The sequence below is a fragment of the Peromyscus californicus genome, unplaced genomic scaffold (genome assembly GCF_007827085.1).
Source record: "Peromyscus californicus insignis strain IS unplaced genomic scaffold, ASM782708v3 Scaffold_3__1_contigs__length_106647218, whole genome shotgun sequence".
Lineage (NCBI taxonomy): Eukaryota > Metazoa > Chordata > Mammalia > Rodentia > Cricetidae > Peromyscus > Peromyscus californicus.
The window spans coordinates 87,625,336-87,638,735 of NW_026294551.1; the positions used below are offsets into that span (position 1 = coordinate 87,625,336).

Sequence of the window (13,400 nt, forward strand, 5' to 3'; positions counted from 1 at the left end):
TCTAAGGAGAAAAGAGGTTATAGTGCTGCTGTGTGGGAAAAAATGCCGATAGTCATGGATTGAAAAGAGCTGCTAACGTTTAGATGGAATGAAGGAAATTGATTCTTGAACACATTGTGTCAGGGCTTTCTAAAGGATTGCTATAAAAAAGGATGGCCCTGTGAGGTAGCCAAGAGGAGCTTTTAAGCAGCCCTGGGGGACACAGTGACAATCCACCGGCCAATGGCATTGATGAAAACATCCTTTCTGACACTTGTTTTGGGGTCCTTTCCATACTGAAACCATGGACTCTTGACATCCCTAAATACCATTTGGAATCAGAGAAATTGTTCAGGGAAGGGAGACTGGGTTAGTTAGACTGCCATTTTGAATGATTCCCTGACATCCATAAATGATTTCCTAAAAGACAGGGAGGTGACCTTGGTGGTTCCTAGTTAGATGTGAATTTAGGCACAAGGCAAACTCAATCATCTGGATACTGTTGCCTGGAGTCACTGCTGGTTGAACACGATACATTCAGTCAATGGGCATTTATGGGCCCTCTTGTGCAGCAAGGCACATTGAATACACAAAACACTCAATCAGTTGTGATTCTAAACCTGAGATGCCTATTAGGGAGGAACACATACACTAATACAAGACAGGAGATAAATGTAGCTCAAACACTTCAATGTGCTTTATATATTAATTATCCCACAGTTCCTCAAAAGGTAGAACACTTGACATCATGTTTGTGTGATTCAATGACTATGCCGATCGCTTACTATTTTTCAAGATGCATATCAAATCATACAGCCACATTCAGCAAATATTTATTGTCATATACATATAGAGCTCTGTACTAGTTGGTATGATACAATAAGGACAAAACCAGACAGGAGTCTATTCTCAGGGAACCTGGAGTTGAAGGAAGAAAATTGGTGGTAACCAGATGATGGACCACATCTAGAACTGTATCCTGAGAAGCAAAGGCTACAAAGAAAAAAAGGCACGATGCTTTGAAACAACACGAGGGATAGATCTAACCTCATCAGGGAGCTCTGAACTCTTTCTCCATGCAAGTGGCGTTCAGTGGAAAGGTACTCCGGGAGTGGGAACAGTATGACAGAAACACTGTGATGGGAGAAGCCTGTAGTGCTGAGGGGTTGAGAGGGGACCACTGTGGGGAGAGCCAGGATTTGTGTTGCAAGATGAGAATGGAGACTTGAAGAGAAAGAGTTCTTGTCCAGTCTTACAAGGAATTTTGCCTTTACCTGAAAAGCAAGGAGACTCCTTTGGAAGGATTCAGAAAAAGACTGATGGGTCCGTCTTTAATCCACTCCTTTTCTTGTCTGTGGTGTCAAAGTGATTAGTTTGAATTTCATCATTATATTCTATCTTGTGGTGTTTATTGTGACACCAAATGACAAATGTCTCCTCTTCAAAATTAGATGGACGATTCCTTAGGCTGATTCTTAAACTCCATTTTCTCGGGTTTAAGACTCTTAGGGTAAAATGTATGCCTATTGTTAAATTCTACTATGAAAGGGAAAATGCTACCAACTGGACCTGCCACAGATGCTAAGCAGCATCCCTAAATCGGAGATCCAGCAGTGTGGAATGATATGCTTCCTAACCTGACGGGATAGTAGCTTCTTTGATATTCTTACAGCATCTGTTACAGTGCTTTTCATAAATACAGTGGGAGGAGAAATAGACTTCATGAGATCCAGTCCACATAGTGGTTCTACTCTATGTACCCGAGGACAAGAATAAGTCCATTTTGGGTTCCTGGTCCCATCTCTTGGGTAAGTGGTCATGTGATCCCTGAGGTTCTTCTCAGCCTTGTATCTTTCTGCCACAGCTCCTGCCAACAGCTCTAGCAAGATGACTTTGAGGCCCTGGAGAGGTTCTTCAGAGTGAGGTCCTGACAGAGAGGTGTGGGCTTTCACTATTATTCTCCAGGTAGAAGGCAGTAGAGAATGTGCTTTGAAGCCACATAGCCCTAAATGAGAATAAAACGAGGTCTTAAGAAAATCTATGACCCAGTGACAGTTTGTGTGGGTCCAATGCTAAGAGTGAGGCACGGACTGTGTTAGACTTCGAATGTGAAATGTCCCCCATAGGTTCATCTATTTGAACATTTATTTCCCAATGGTGGTACTATTTGGGAAGGCTGTAGAACATTTAAGATGCAGAGCCTCCCTCGCTGGAGTAAGTGAATCACTGCGGGGCAGGCCTGGAGGTTTGATAGCGAGGCCCTACTTTCTGTCCAACCTCTGCTTCCTGACTCCAGAGACAGCGTGACCAGCCACTTCCCACGCCTTCTCCACTCGAAGGGGCCCTGTCACCTCATACCGTAAGCCAAAACAAACCTTTTCTCCTTAAGTTGTCAGGTGTTCAGTCGCAACAATAAGAAAACAGCAAAGTACCCAGGAAACTGTGAATCAGAGATTATTTAGAAATAGGGTCTTTAGGACCAGAGAGATGATTGCGTGAGTAAAGTGCCAGCCCCACACAGAGTGGGAACCTGAATTTGAATCCATAGAAACCAGATAAGGCCAGATGTGGTAGCATACATCTGTAATCCCAATGCTATGATGAGATGAGAGGTAGAGATGTAAAGATCCCTGGAGTTCTGGCCAGGCTAGCCTGGTATAGCCTGGTAAACAATGGAAGAACAGACCCAAACAAGGTGGGGGACACTCCCACTGACATCCCCACATGTGAACAAGCCCATGTATGCACAGATTTTTTAAAGGGCTTTATCTGGCTATGGTAGTGGGCACCTGTAGTCTCAGCTACTTGGGAAACTGAGGCAGAAGAATCATTTGAGCACAGGTTTTGATCAATATACTAAGAATAATTTAAACAAATATGATATTTTCACTGATCAAGTTAAGATGACATGCTTAGGGTGGGCCCTACTACAGTGTGCTCTCAGAAAAGGCAGATTTGGACACAGAGACAGACATCTGCAGAGGAAATCGTTTCTGTAAGCCAAAGAGGCCCTGAGGCCCCAAGACGCTTCTGGAGAAGCTTGGAACATCTTGTGTTCACAGGCCTCGGAATAATTCGACCCTGCTGACACGCTGATGTGGGCTTCTAGACTCCAGAAATGGGAGACAATGAATTTCTGTGCCCAGGCTGTGGCATTTTGTTTCTGTGTCCCGTAGTGATATGATGATGTGCCTTCCACCAACATAAGCTGTTACCTGGAGCACTGTTTCCTTCTAATCCTCCTCTGCTTCTGAGAGGATAACAGATTATCACAACCAAGAGTCTGAAACATGAGAAGCTGTTAAAATGGCGGGATCCTCAGCCCAACCATGTCCCATATCTGCTACCTGCACTGGACAATTGCTTCTTGCTGCTCTGTCTCGGAGCATCCAGCATCCCATTCTACCTCTCCAAGCACCTTCTTCTGCCCTCCAAGCATCATTAGCAGGGCCTCAATGTCACTCAGCATCCTACCTCTCCTTAGCCCTGACCTCAGGTGTCTTATGAACTAGGATTGGACCAGCCCTTGACTGTGGACTAGAGAGATGGCTCAGCAGTTAAGAGCAACTTCACCAAAGCCTTGGCTCTAAGCACGTATCCAGCACCCTTTTCACTACATCAGCACACCTGGTGATACCAATCAAAATTTTGAAAACAACTCCACTCAGATTCCAGACTGTTGTATGTTGTGGATTAGTATTTCTGCTTCGCATACAAAGTTTTCTGCTCTTACAGAAACATAAAGTTTTAATTATGGGATACAGGCTTGAAATATTTTCCTACCATTGTTCCTCAGTGTGTAAGTACCAAATTAGTGTATATTTGGATTGGGTAGGGTTAGAATGTTTGGTTTTTAAAATTATTGAGGGCCAACAAGATGGATCAGTGAGAAAAGGTGTTTACCACCAAGCCTGAGTTCAGTTCCCAGAACTCACAGGATCCTGCAACTTGTCCTGTGGCCCCTACATGCATGCCATGGCATGTGTGCATGTACATGCACATATATATATATATATGTGTGTGTGTGTGTGTGTGTGTATGCATATGCACACATACTTTTTTAAAAATTGAGTTGCTCATTTGAGCTTTATTTTAAAAAAATCACTTAATGAATTTTGTCTTGGGATTAGAACAGAATTTCTAACAAATTTTGAAATTATGTGAAGAGGCATTTTCAGCATCAATAATTTAAAAAAAATTTTAAATGTCAATAAATTCTAGAAACAAAACATTTAAGATGTTCTGTGTAGGTTAAATTCTGTCCTGTGATATGAAATATTCATCCAAGGTTTAATTCTTTATGTAAAAATAAATAAAGATATTCATTCAAATTGATTTTTGTCTCTAATGAGTGGTAACATTTCATACACACATAAATATTGAATAATTCTTTTAAAATATATTGCATTGTGATTCATCATCAGTAAATATTTGATATATACACATCTAATATATTTACATACCGGGGGACTGCTCTTATAGAAATATAATGCTTCAATTATAGGAAACAGACTTTTAGCATTTCTCTACCATTATCTCTCAGCATGACAGTACCAAATTAGTGTATCTTTGGATTGGATAGTGTTAAAATGTGAAAGGGATTATGGTTAGGAGAAGCTTAAGGATCCTCAGTCTAAATCACCAATGACCAGCCTGTTCATAAATTAAAGCCCTCTGGAGATACCCAGTCCTAATCACATCCATTTAGAAACCTCTCAATGGTTTATAGATCATTGCACCCCACGGCAAGTCTCTACCCTAAGCTGCCCTTTGCTTCTCAGCTCTACAAAGACGGAGGATTGTTCTAGAAAGCAGCTGTGGTGCCTCCAAGCTATGACATACTGGTCCTAGGATTTTGTTCTTCTTACACAATCTCTGTTCACTGCTCCAATCCCCTTTGAGCCCTCTCTCTTCTGAGCTCCAAAACTTTTCACTTCCTATATGTGCCTTTGAGGAGTGTCTCAAAATAAGAGCAAGATTGAAATGTAAATTTCGTGCAATATCCAGTGTGAAAGAATAGCGGATAGTCATGCATTGCTAAATGAAGGGGACACATTCTGAGCAGTGTCCTTAGGCTATGTCCTCATTCCGGGAAGCCCACAGAGGGAGCTAACATACACTGAGATACCTATCAGTGTTTGGTGATGCAATCTCCTGGGACCGCTGGGATCTGCAGCCCACTTCTGACTGAAATGTCAAGATATGTGACTGTTATGGTAATTATTACTTCATTGAGTGAGAAATTGGTGTGTGTGTGTGTGTGTGTGTGTGTGTGTGTGTGTGTGTTGTTGTTGTTGCCTTTCCTCTTTCCATCCTGCACTACAAGCCTGCTATGTAGGTATGAATATTAGTCCAATGATAAAATGAAGACTGAGCTCACAGAGATAAAGAAACTTTCCCAAGGCTAAATAGTAAACTATGGAGTGGAGCATTACACCCAGTGACAAGTAACCCAGGATTTGAATCAGTCTGCTAAAATGCTAGGTAGAAGGCAAACTGGGCAGGGTGTGGTACACAGCTATAATCTAGCCACCAGAAGGAAGAGGCAGGAGGATTGATAGCTCCACGCTAGCCTGGGCTACACAATGAGACCCTGTCTAAAAGAGAAAAAAAAAAAGAAATCATCTCCCCACGGACAGGGCCCTATCTAAGGGCTTCTGAAGGATCCAAGGCTTGGCTTGAGGCCCAAGAATTTTTAGTTTGAAGTTCTCAAGGCCAACTTCTGAAATGCATTGTCTCGGTGCCCAGCGGATGTAATAACGCCAAGTGAGCTAAGGCTTCTCACACTGTTCACCGAGGAAGAATTATTCTGCCTCCATACAATGCTTCATAGCCTTGACTGCACATTGGAAGCACCTGGGAAGGTTTAAAACCTCATCACTGAGTCCGGTTTAATTGGGGTGAGTGGCTGGCTGAGCACGGTGTGTTTTACAGGGTCCTGGGGGTGATTTCGAAGTGCAGTTGTAGTCAAGAACCGCTTCCTTAACACTGCCAGCTCCCTGGCTGGGGGGAATGCTGTCTTCGATCCCCCCCCCCCCCCCCGGGGTTTAATACCGGTGCTTATTACAGTTTGGTGAGTATTAATACACTCAAAACATTTAGAAATGAGGCCAGCCTCTAGCAAATGCGACATGAGCAGTGACCTTTGTCATCATTGTTGTACAGTTGGCATGGGTTTTTCCCCCTGTTTTTCATTTTTCTCAGCGTGTTCTCATTATCATGGCCTCTTCTACATATGGGTGAGATTTTAGCTGCTTCTAGCATGGACTACCTTAAACCCCAATTAACGAGGGCCATCTGGCCCCCTCAGCCCAGCACCCATGTATTTCCCTTTCTTGTCCTGTTTGGGGCTGTTTTGCTCTTTTTATGTTGTTTATTGGAGAGAGCACTGTCCTGGGAGTCACAGGATACTCTTCTTTGGAATCTAAATTCCAAAGCCCCCTGTTGAAAATCAGTTGGCTCCTCAATGTGCGTTTTCTTTCTGGAGTCTCAATTATCTTCTTTTATACTACAGATCTCTATGCCAGGGCCCTGGCCTTTTGAAATTAATTTTGAATATTATAATTGTGAAATTATATTGGGTTTTAATACCAGGAAGTCTAAGCTCTCCAACAATTTTCTGTTTTACTGTAGTTGTGGTGATTCGAGTTTCCTTATACTACTGCAAGAATTTTAGAACCAGCTTGTCAATTTCTGAAAAGATGCAGTCTAGCATTTTAACGGCGATTGCATTGAACCAGCGGTTCAATTTGAGCAATCAGTAAATACAGTTCCCTAAGTATCTCCAGACTTTCACATCATGAAGGCTATCAGGATCTCAAGAGCTGCAAGGAGGTCTAGACTCTCCCCATTCCCTCACTCTCCCATTCCTCTTCCCTTGTTTATCATTTCATAGCCAACTATAGTTAACTCACACTACCCGACATCATATCTCCATAGTAAAAAATATTAGAAATATTGGACAAAGAGGTTTCGAAATTAAATTCCATGGCTGTTACCTGATTGGTTCCATTTGGGCCAATTAACTACAAACATTAGGGCAGACAGCGTGGTAGATCATACCATACAAGCTTGTCTACCGACGGGCCAGATGAGAGTTCTTTGAGAAGTGTATAGGTTAGTTAGAAAGATGTGATGGAACATCAGCTATGATGTCTGCTCCTTCATGGAACTTAGGAATTTAACCCGATTTCTCACACACTGATGAGCCGGCACCGAGCCATGCACCCACACCTTTCAAATGAGCGTCAGATCCTTTTATAAAACTGCCAACTGGAGGTATCCACTTACAAATCCCGAAGAACCAATTCTCAACATGTCAAAGGCTGAACTCATCATCTCCTCCAAAAACCCGACTCTCCCTCTTTGTTCCCTGTGTGTGGTGAAGGATCCTTGATCGATACAATGAACCAAATGAAACTATGTGAGAATTGCCCTAGACTCTTCCCTCCCCGGAAACCTCTTTCTTTCCGTCTCATCCCTCTGTCACCAAAGTCATTTTAATACCATTTCCCACTGTGGCTTCCTTTCATATTAGTCGCTTTTGTCCCCCCTGTTCTGCTTCCACAACTGGCCACTGCTTTGGTCAGGCTCCATCCCTGCCAACTCTTATCCCTGCCACAGCCTTCCTATGGGTCTCTTTGGGTTTGGGGATGCTCCTTTACTAATTTATTCTCACAACTCTGGAGAGTTCTTTCTAAAACAAAGCTATGTTAATTTCTCATTAATGACGAGTCTTTGGAGAAATCACTACGGTTTTTACAATGAGTTCAAGTAACCATCAATTTCGTGCCTTGCTATCTGGCTGCTGACCACCTCTCGGGCAATGCCCTGCCCCTTCCCACAGACAGTTTATTATATGGTCATCCAGGGGAATTTGCAGTTTATGAAATTTGACAGGCTATTTCCTGCTCTTGAGCCTTCTTTTTCCTCTGCTGTTCTCACTATCTGGATTGCTTTTCTTCTCCTCATCCGTCTTTTTCTCCCAACCAATATCTGGTACCTCTTGAAAACTCAACCCAAACACTACCTCCCATCAAATATTTCCTAGGGAATACATGTAGCTTGCTTGTGTGGCAACAGCACTTAGCTTAGTGCCTGGTGTGAAATAGGAGCTCAGTCTGTGCTCAGAATGTACATAAATTGAAATCCCACAGTTAGGACTTTGGGCAAAAGTGCCTGAGTGGATTGCAGCCGCAGTTTGCAGACACTCCGTGCAGCGACAGCCCCTCTACTTCTCCATCATTATACGATTCCCCATAGACTTCCCTGGTGGTTTCTCTCAGCTCAGTGTGTCTCAGTGCACTGACCACAGCCTGAAAGGAGTGAACCACATGGCCCCTGGGGTCATCTCCGCTGCTGCACCCTGCGGCAGACAGAAGGGAGCCGGGGAGAATGTGGGAGGGTAAAGACTGGTTCCTTGGCTAGCCACACAGTATGAAGAGGATTCCTTGTGTGATAATGGAGAAGTCACAATCAGATGCAGATCTCTTAGCATTCGGAGTCCCAGTCCTTGCTATGGGAAATCTGCTGATACTGGTAATCCACACTGGACAATTTCTAACCATCAAGCACACTTCTCAGTTTCTATCATTCACTTTCCCCCCAGGCTACATTTTATGTAACTCCCTGCTTACTGTTTTCCCTCTCTCAGATTTGTGTCACTAATCCTGTGTGCAAAAAGACAACCAACCAACCCATATTTCTTGACGGGAAATGTGACAAATATTAGCTACTTTCTTGTTCCTGTGACCAAATATCTGCTGAGAAGCAATTTAATGGAAGACGTGCTTATTTTGGCTTTGAGTTAAAGGAGCTACAACCCACCATGGTGGAGAAACAGCGGGCCACATCGTTTCTGTAGTCAGGATGCAGAGAGCCGACAGACAGTGGGGCGGGGGCGGGGGCGGGGGCGGGCCCACCCCTGGAGACTCAGGGGGCGGGCCCACCCCTGGAGACTCACTCCCTTCAGTGAGAGTCACCTCATAAAGTTCCATAACCTTCCCGAAGAGCACCCCAGCTGGGGAACGAGTGATCAGACTCAGGAGCCCGTGGGAGACATTTCACATTCAAACTACAACACTGGGGAAGAGTAAATGTTCTGTTGTTTTGGTTTTGTTTTTAAAGAAGACTAAATTCAGAATTTATAGACTTTGTATTGTACATAAAGTAAAACAACTAACGATTGAAAGTTGACTGGTAAGTACAGCAAAGGAAAGTAAATTTGCAGTTTCTAAGAGTCCTGTGGGTTCACTGAGAACAAACCACACTGAATGAACCTGATCTCTTTCTCAGCCTTATTTCCACCCAGCCAATGGAATAATAACAATTCATGTCCATCAGAAGTGTTACAATGCAAAGACCCTTTCAAACATATCATCCCAGCAAAGTAATACAGCATCCTGGAGAGATAAAAGATCTCTTATACTTGGTACCAAGATCCTTCTCTGAGTCTCTCCTCTATTTGTTGATCTTTAAATCATATGCACAAATGAAAGATAATTCATTCAGGAAGTAACAAGGACTGTAATAGTGTTCTTCTTTTTGTATGTAGCAAATAGAGGATAAATTTAAGTATCCCCCCCCCCAACAGAGCATACAATAAGTGTGTGAGAAACCAGAGTTTTGGTTCACTTGGGTGGGCATAGACTGGGTTCCATTTCATCCATGGAGCTCTGGCTTGCCCTCTCCTCTTCAGACAATTAATAAATAAGCTGATCTCTGTGACTAGCAACAGTAATAGGCAGGTGACATGTTGAGTATCAAAACACAGGTTTATCTTTAAGGAGGTAGACAAGAATATGGGTCAAAAACAATGGGAATGATTTCGTCAGGGTTTAAGTAAAACAATATAAGCTAGACACAGTGACTATGGCAAGAACCCCGTGCTGCATCCTCATCCTTGGCTAAGGGAGCACAGACCATTGCTCAGCACACGAGGAGGTAAAGATGCAGGGGCTGGATGTCTTCATGAGTTCTGCAGTGGCAATTCTCTCACAGTGTGTGCATCTCACACATCACATCGTGCATTTTAAGAGTATTCAAGTCTTACTTTTCAGTTCTACTCCATTATGTTGAAAAAGGAAGTAAGAGAAAAAAGTCTATGTGTAGGATTGAAACTATTCCATGTCTTGAGTGTGGAGCCATGGAGACATGTCTAACAGCAGTAAGAGTGTGGGTGACTTCAGGATTGAAGGTGGCTGTGAGATGATATGATCGACAATATGGCCCACTCAGTCATTTGCTGCATTCAAAGAAGTTCAGTGTCACATGGGATGAAAGGGATGGTCTCCAGTTCTTTGGGCTAATCAATTTGTGCCTGGTCAATTTGCAAATCTAAATCGGACTTGCCACATTTTGTAGGGACCATTGAAAAACTGGAGGCCATCTAGGGAGCCTTCTCAACATGGCAAATGGTCTTTGAAACCATGTCTGAGAACTGCCTTGAATACGTAGGGTAAGTCTACAGTAGAGGGGAGCACTGTGGAGAGCCTTACAGTTGAGGATCTACCTGGAAGAAATATTTGACTTTATATAGATCTAAAAAAGTACATAAGACATTTTCAAAGGGAGACAGCCAATGAAGTCTATGATGTGCTGTGCTCAGACACAGGGCCCAGCATTTATGTATCTTACATATTTCCTTACAATAGCCCCTTAACCCAGAACCGTTGCTCACTCTCATTTAGAGACAGAAGGGAAAAACAACAAAAAACTTGAAGCTCAGATAAATTCATATAATGTGTCCAAGCTCCGACTAGTAAGTTTCCAGACAGAGGTGTATCCTCACAATGTATTATGTAGGCATCATTTCATTCATAAAGGAGCTTCAAGCCACCAGATTTCCTCCAGGCCATCGGAGACTACATGTGGCACCAGACTTCATCAGCATTAAATCTGCCAGGACAAGACCTATCAAAGGCACCCTGTCTCTCCATAGAGCGATGGTTTCTGATGAGTTTTGACAAGGAAAGCAAGGCAAAGTGCGAAAATGATCTGTTCAAGGTCCCGTGTGCAATAAATGAAAACCCACTGGGCCATGCCACCTCTTTCAGAGAAACAGAACGATTTTTCTACTAACAAATAGATTTTAGAAATGCCCTGGGAGGCAATCAGCTGAGACTTACTACAGTGGTCCAAGTAGAGGCTGGTGCCTGCATGGGAGAAACTGTAGGTTGAGATGCTTAGGACGTCCAAGGCTTTGTGGTTCTGGAAATTACCTTTTTGGAAGTCATCGTTCGCAGGGACTGTTAAGCATCTGCTAGATGATTGGGAACAGCTACTGACTTGAATGAACAAAAGGCCACTTTCCAGAAGGGAACCAACTTGGTGCACGGCTGAGGGAATTCTGGCTCTGCAGTCAAGCTTTCTAGCTATTTGTGTCAAAGCTGAATTAGAAGGGGCGGGCTGCCCAGCACAGCTAGCAATTAGAGTCCGACCCACAAATTCAGACACTGGGCTGACTGCTGGGGTGGGAAGGACAGGCCAGGAGGCACCTTCAAGGCACAATGAGATGAAGTCGGGAAAGCAGTGGGCAGTGGCCACGGGAACTGCAGCCACAAGAAAAGGCTGGACAGCTGACCTCAGTCTTGATTTGGATGACGATGTTTACTCTTCTCTGCCTCCCAGGCCTCTCCCTTCCTGCCCAAAGGGCTATCCCAAGTCCCTGGCAAGGTGACTAATGGACACATATTCTCAGTCCCCGCCAAGAAGTACTGTTGGCCTGGGACTCCCATTGGTTGCTAGAACTACCTTTCCTGCAGAGTTGTATAAAGTTGCCCAGTCCCATGGGCTGAAGGTCATGATCCAGGAAAGAACCCGCATCAGATGCCTGATTGGCTGTGTTCTTGCCTGAGTGCTAATTAGTGGCTTAGATAGAACTTGAGTCTGATGGGGTTCTCTGGGGCCAGGTGTTCTCAGAGGGGCCATTTGGTTTTGGGGAGGGAGCATATAAAGTGTTCTTTCCCAGCCCCACACTGACTGGTGGTGGGCAACACCAGAGTCACGTCCTTCTATCATAGCAATGGCTCTCATAAGTTTTTCTGAAATTCCCTTTACAATTTTAAGAATAATTAAGTCTCCGAAAGCATCTTGATACATGTGACTTCTCCCTCAGTTATCACCTCTGAGATTAAACTCAAGAAATATGAAAAATAAGGAATTATTAGTTTCTTTAAAAATAATCCACCACTATAAATGAACAGAATATTTTTTTCCGGAAACAAAATACAAATAGTTTACAAAACAAAAAGTACTTAGAACACTGACATTATTCTACATTTTAAAAAAAATATTCTTTTGATGTCTGGCTTAAGAGAAGGCATCAGGCATCACTGGGAATATTGACTTTATCCCACATAAGCAAATCTCTGCCCGTGGAGCCTGGAGCATCCCTATCTACTCAAAGGAAGAAAGTGGTCCAGAGTGCACAGTAGTTGCCTCTCCCCATTCTGGACACGAGAGTGGAGAGAATCCCACTGAGAAGGGGCAGGCTGCTTCCTCTGAAGCTGAGGCGAGTCCTCTAGCTTTTTACAGACCTATGGCAAGCCTCAAATGTCACTCTCTGCCGCCTTCTGAGGCTCATCCTCTTGTTCTCGTATTTCTTTAGATTATCTCCCCTTTTCCTTCCCTATGTCTAATCTAGACTTCTTTTTTATATCCAGGAAAACGAGACAAAGAAAAATGTAGGAGGGAGGGAGGTTCTAATCACCCCTGTTCTCAGTCTGCATGTTGTTTGGGTGAAAATTATGGGAAAAGGAGGGGTATTTTACAGACTTTTTAGATAACCATAGAGACTCTTTATTATTATTAATCATCATCATCATCATTATTATTATGCCAAAGCATGTTAGTTGCACTCCAGAACCCACACATGTATCTGTGAACTTTTCATACACTCCTTTATTGAAACCCATGAACTTTCAGTGGGTCTTTTTACCCAGACACAATTTCCTAATATCATACTTGATCATTTGGAAAATATTGACTTCTTTTCTGAGTTATGTAGATCTCCTAAATGTTGACATATCCCATTATACAATATGAAAAAAATCATATCCATTAATATCACCACCAATCTGATCACAAAGAATCTTGAAGTATTGGGGAAATGCCAAGCTCACAGTAGCAGACACAAATTTTTCAAAATTCTAATTTTTGCTCCAACACTCAAATTTTATCATTGACATCAAGTCCTCTCAGCTGTTTTCTTTGAAGTGACAGGCTCGCTTTGTTCATTTTTTTTTAAAAGAAAGTGTCAGCTAAGACTTAACAACTAGTGTGCCTGTCAGTCATTGCTTCAGGAAAGAAAATATTGCTCCACACAAAAGTGGCTAGTTCAACTCACAGCTCAAACGGTTGCACGAGTGCTTTTCCTTAAGAATGCAAGATGCTACCCTCTGTGTGTGCATCCCGTTTTGTCA

General features: G+C 43.1%; 1 long non-coding RNA gene across 2 annotated transcripts in view; it reads left to right on the forward strand.

Moving 5' to 3' along the window:
* The window catches only part of LOC128122894 (uncharacterized), a 64,819-nt gene that overhangs the window by 24,904 nt on the left and 26,515 nt on the right, over nt 1-13,400 (forward strand). The window lies entirely within an intron of this gene.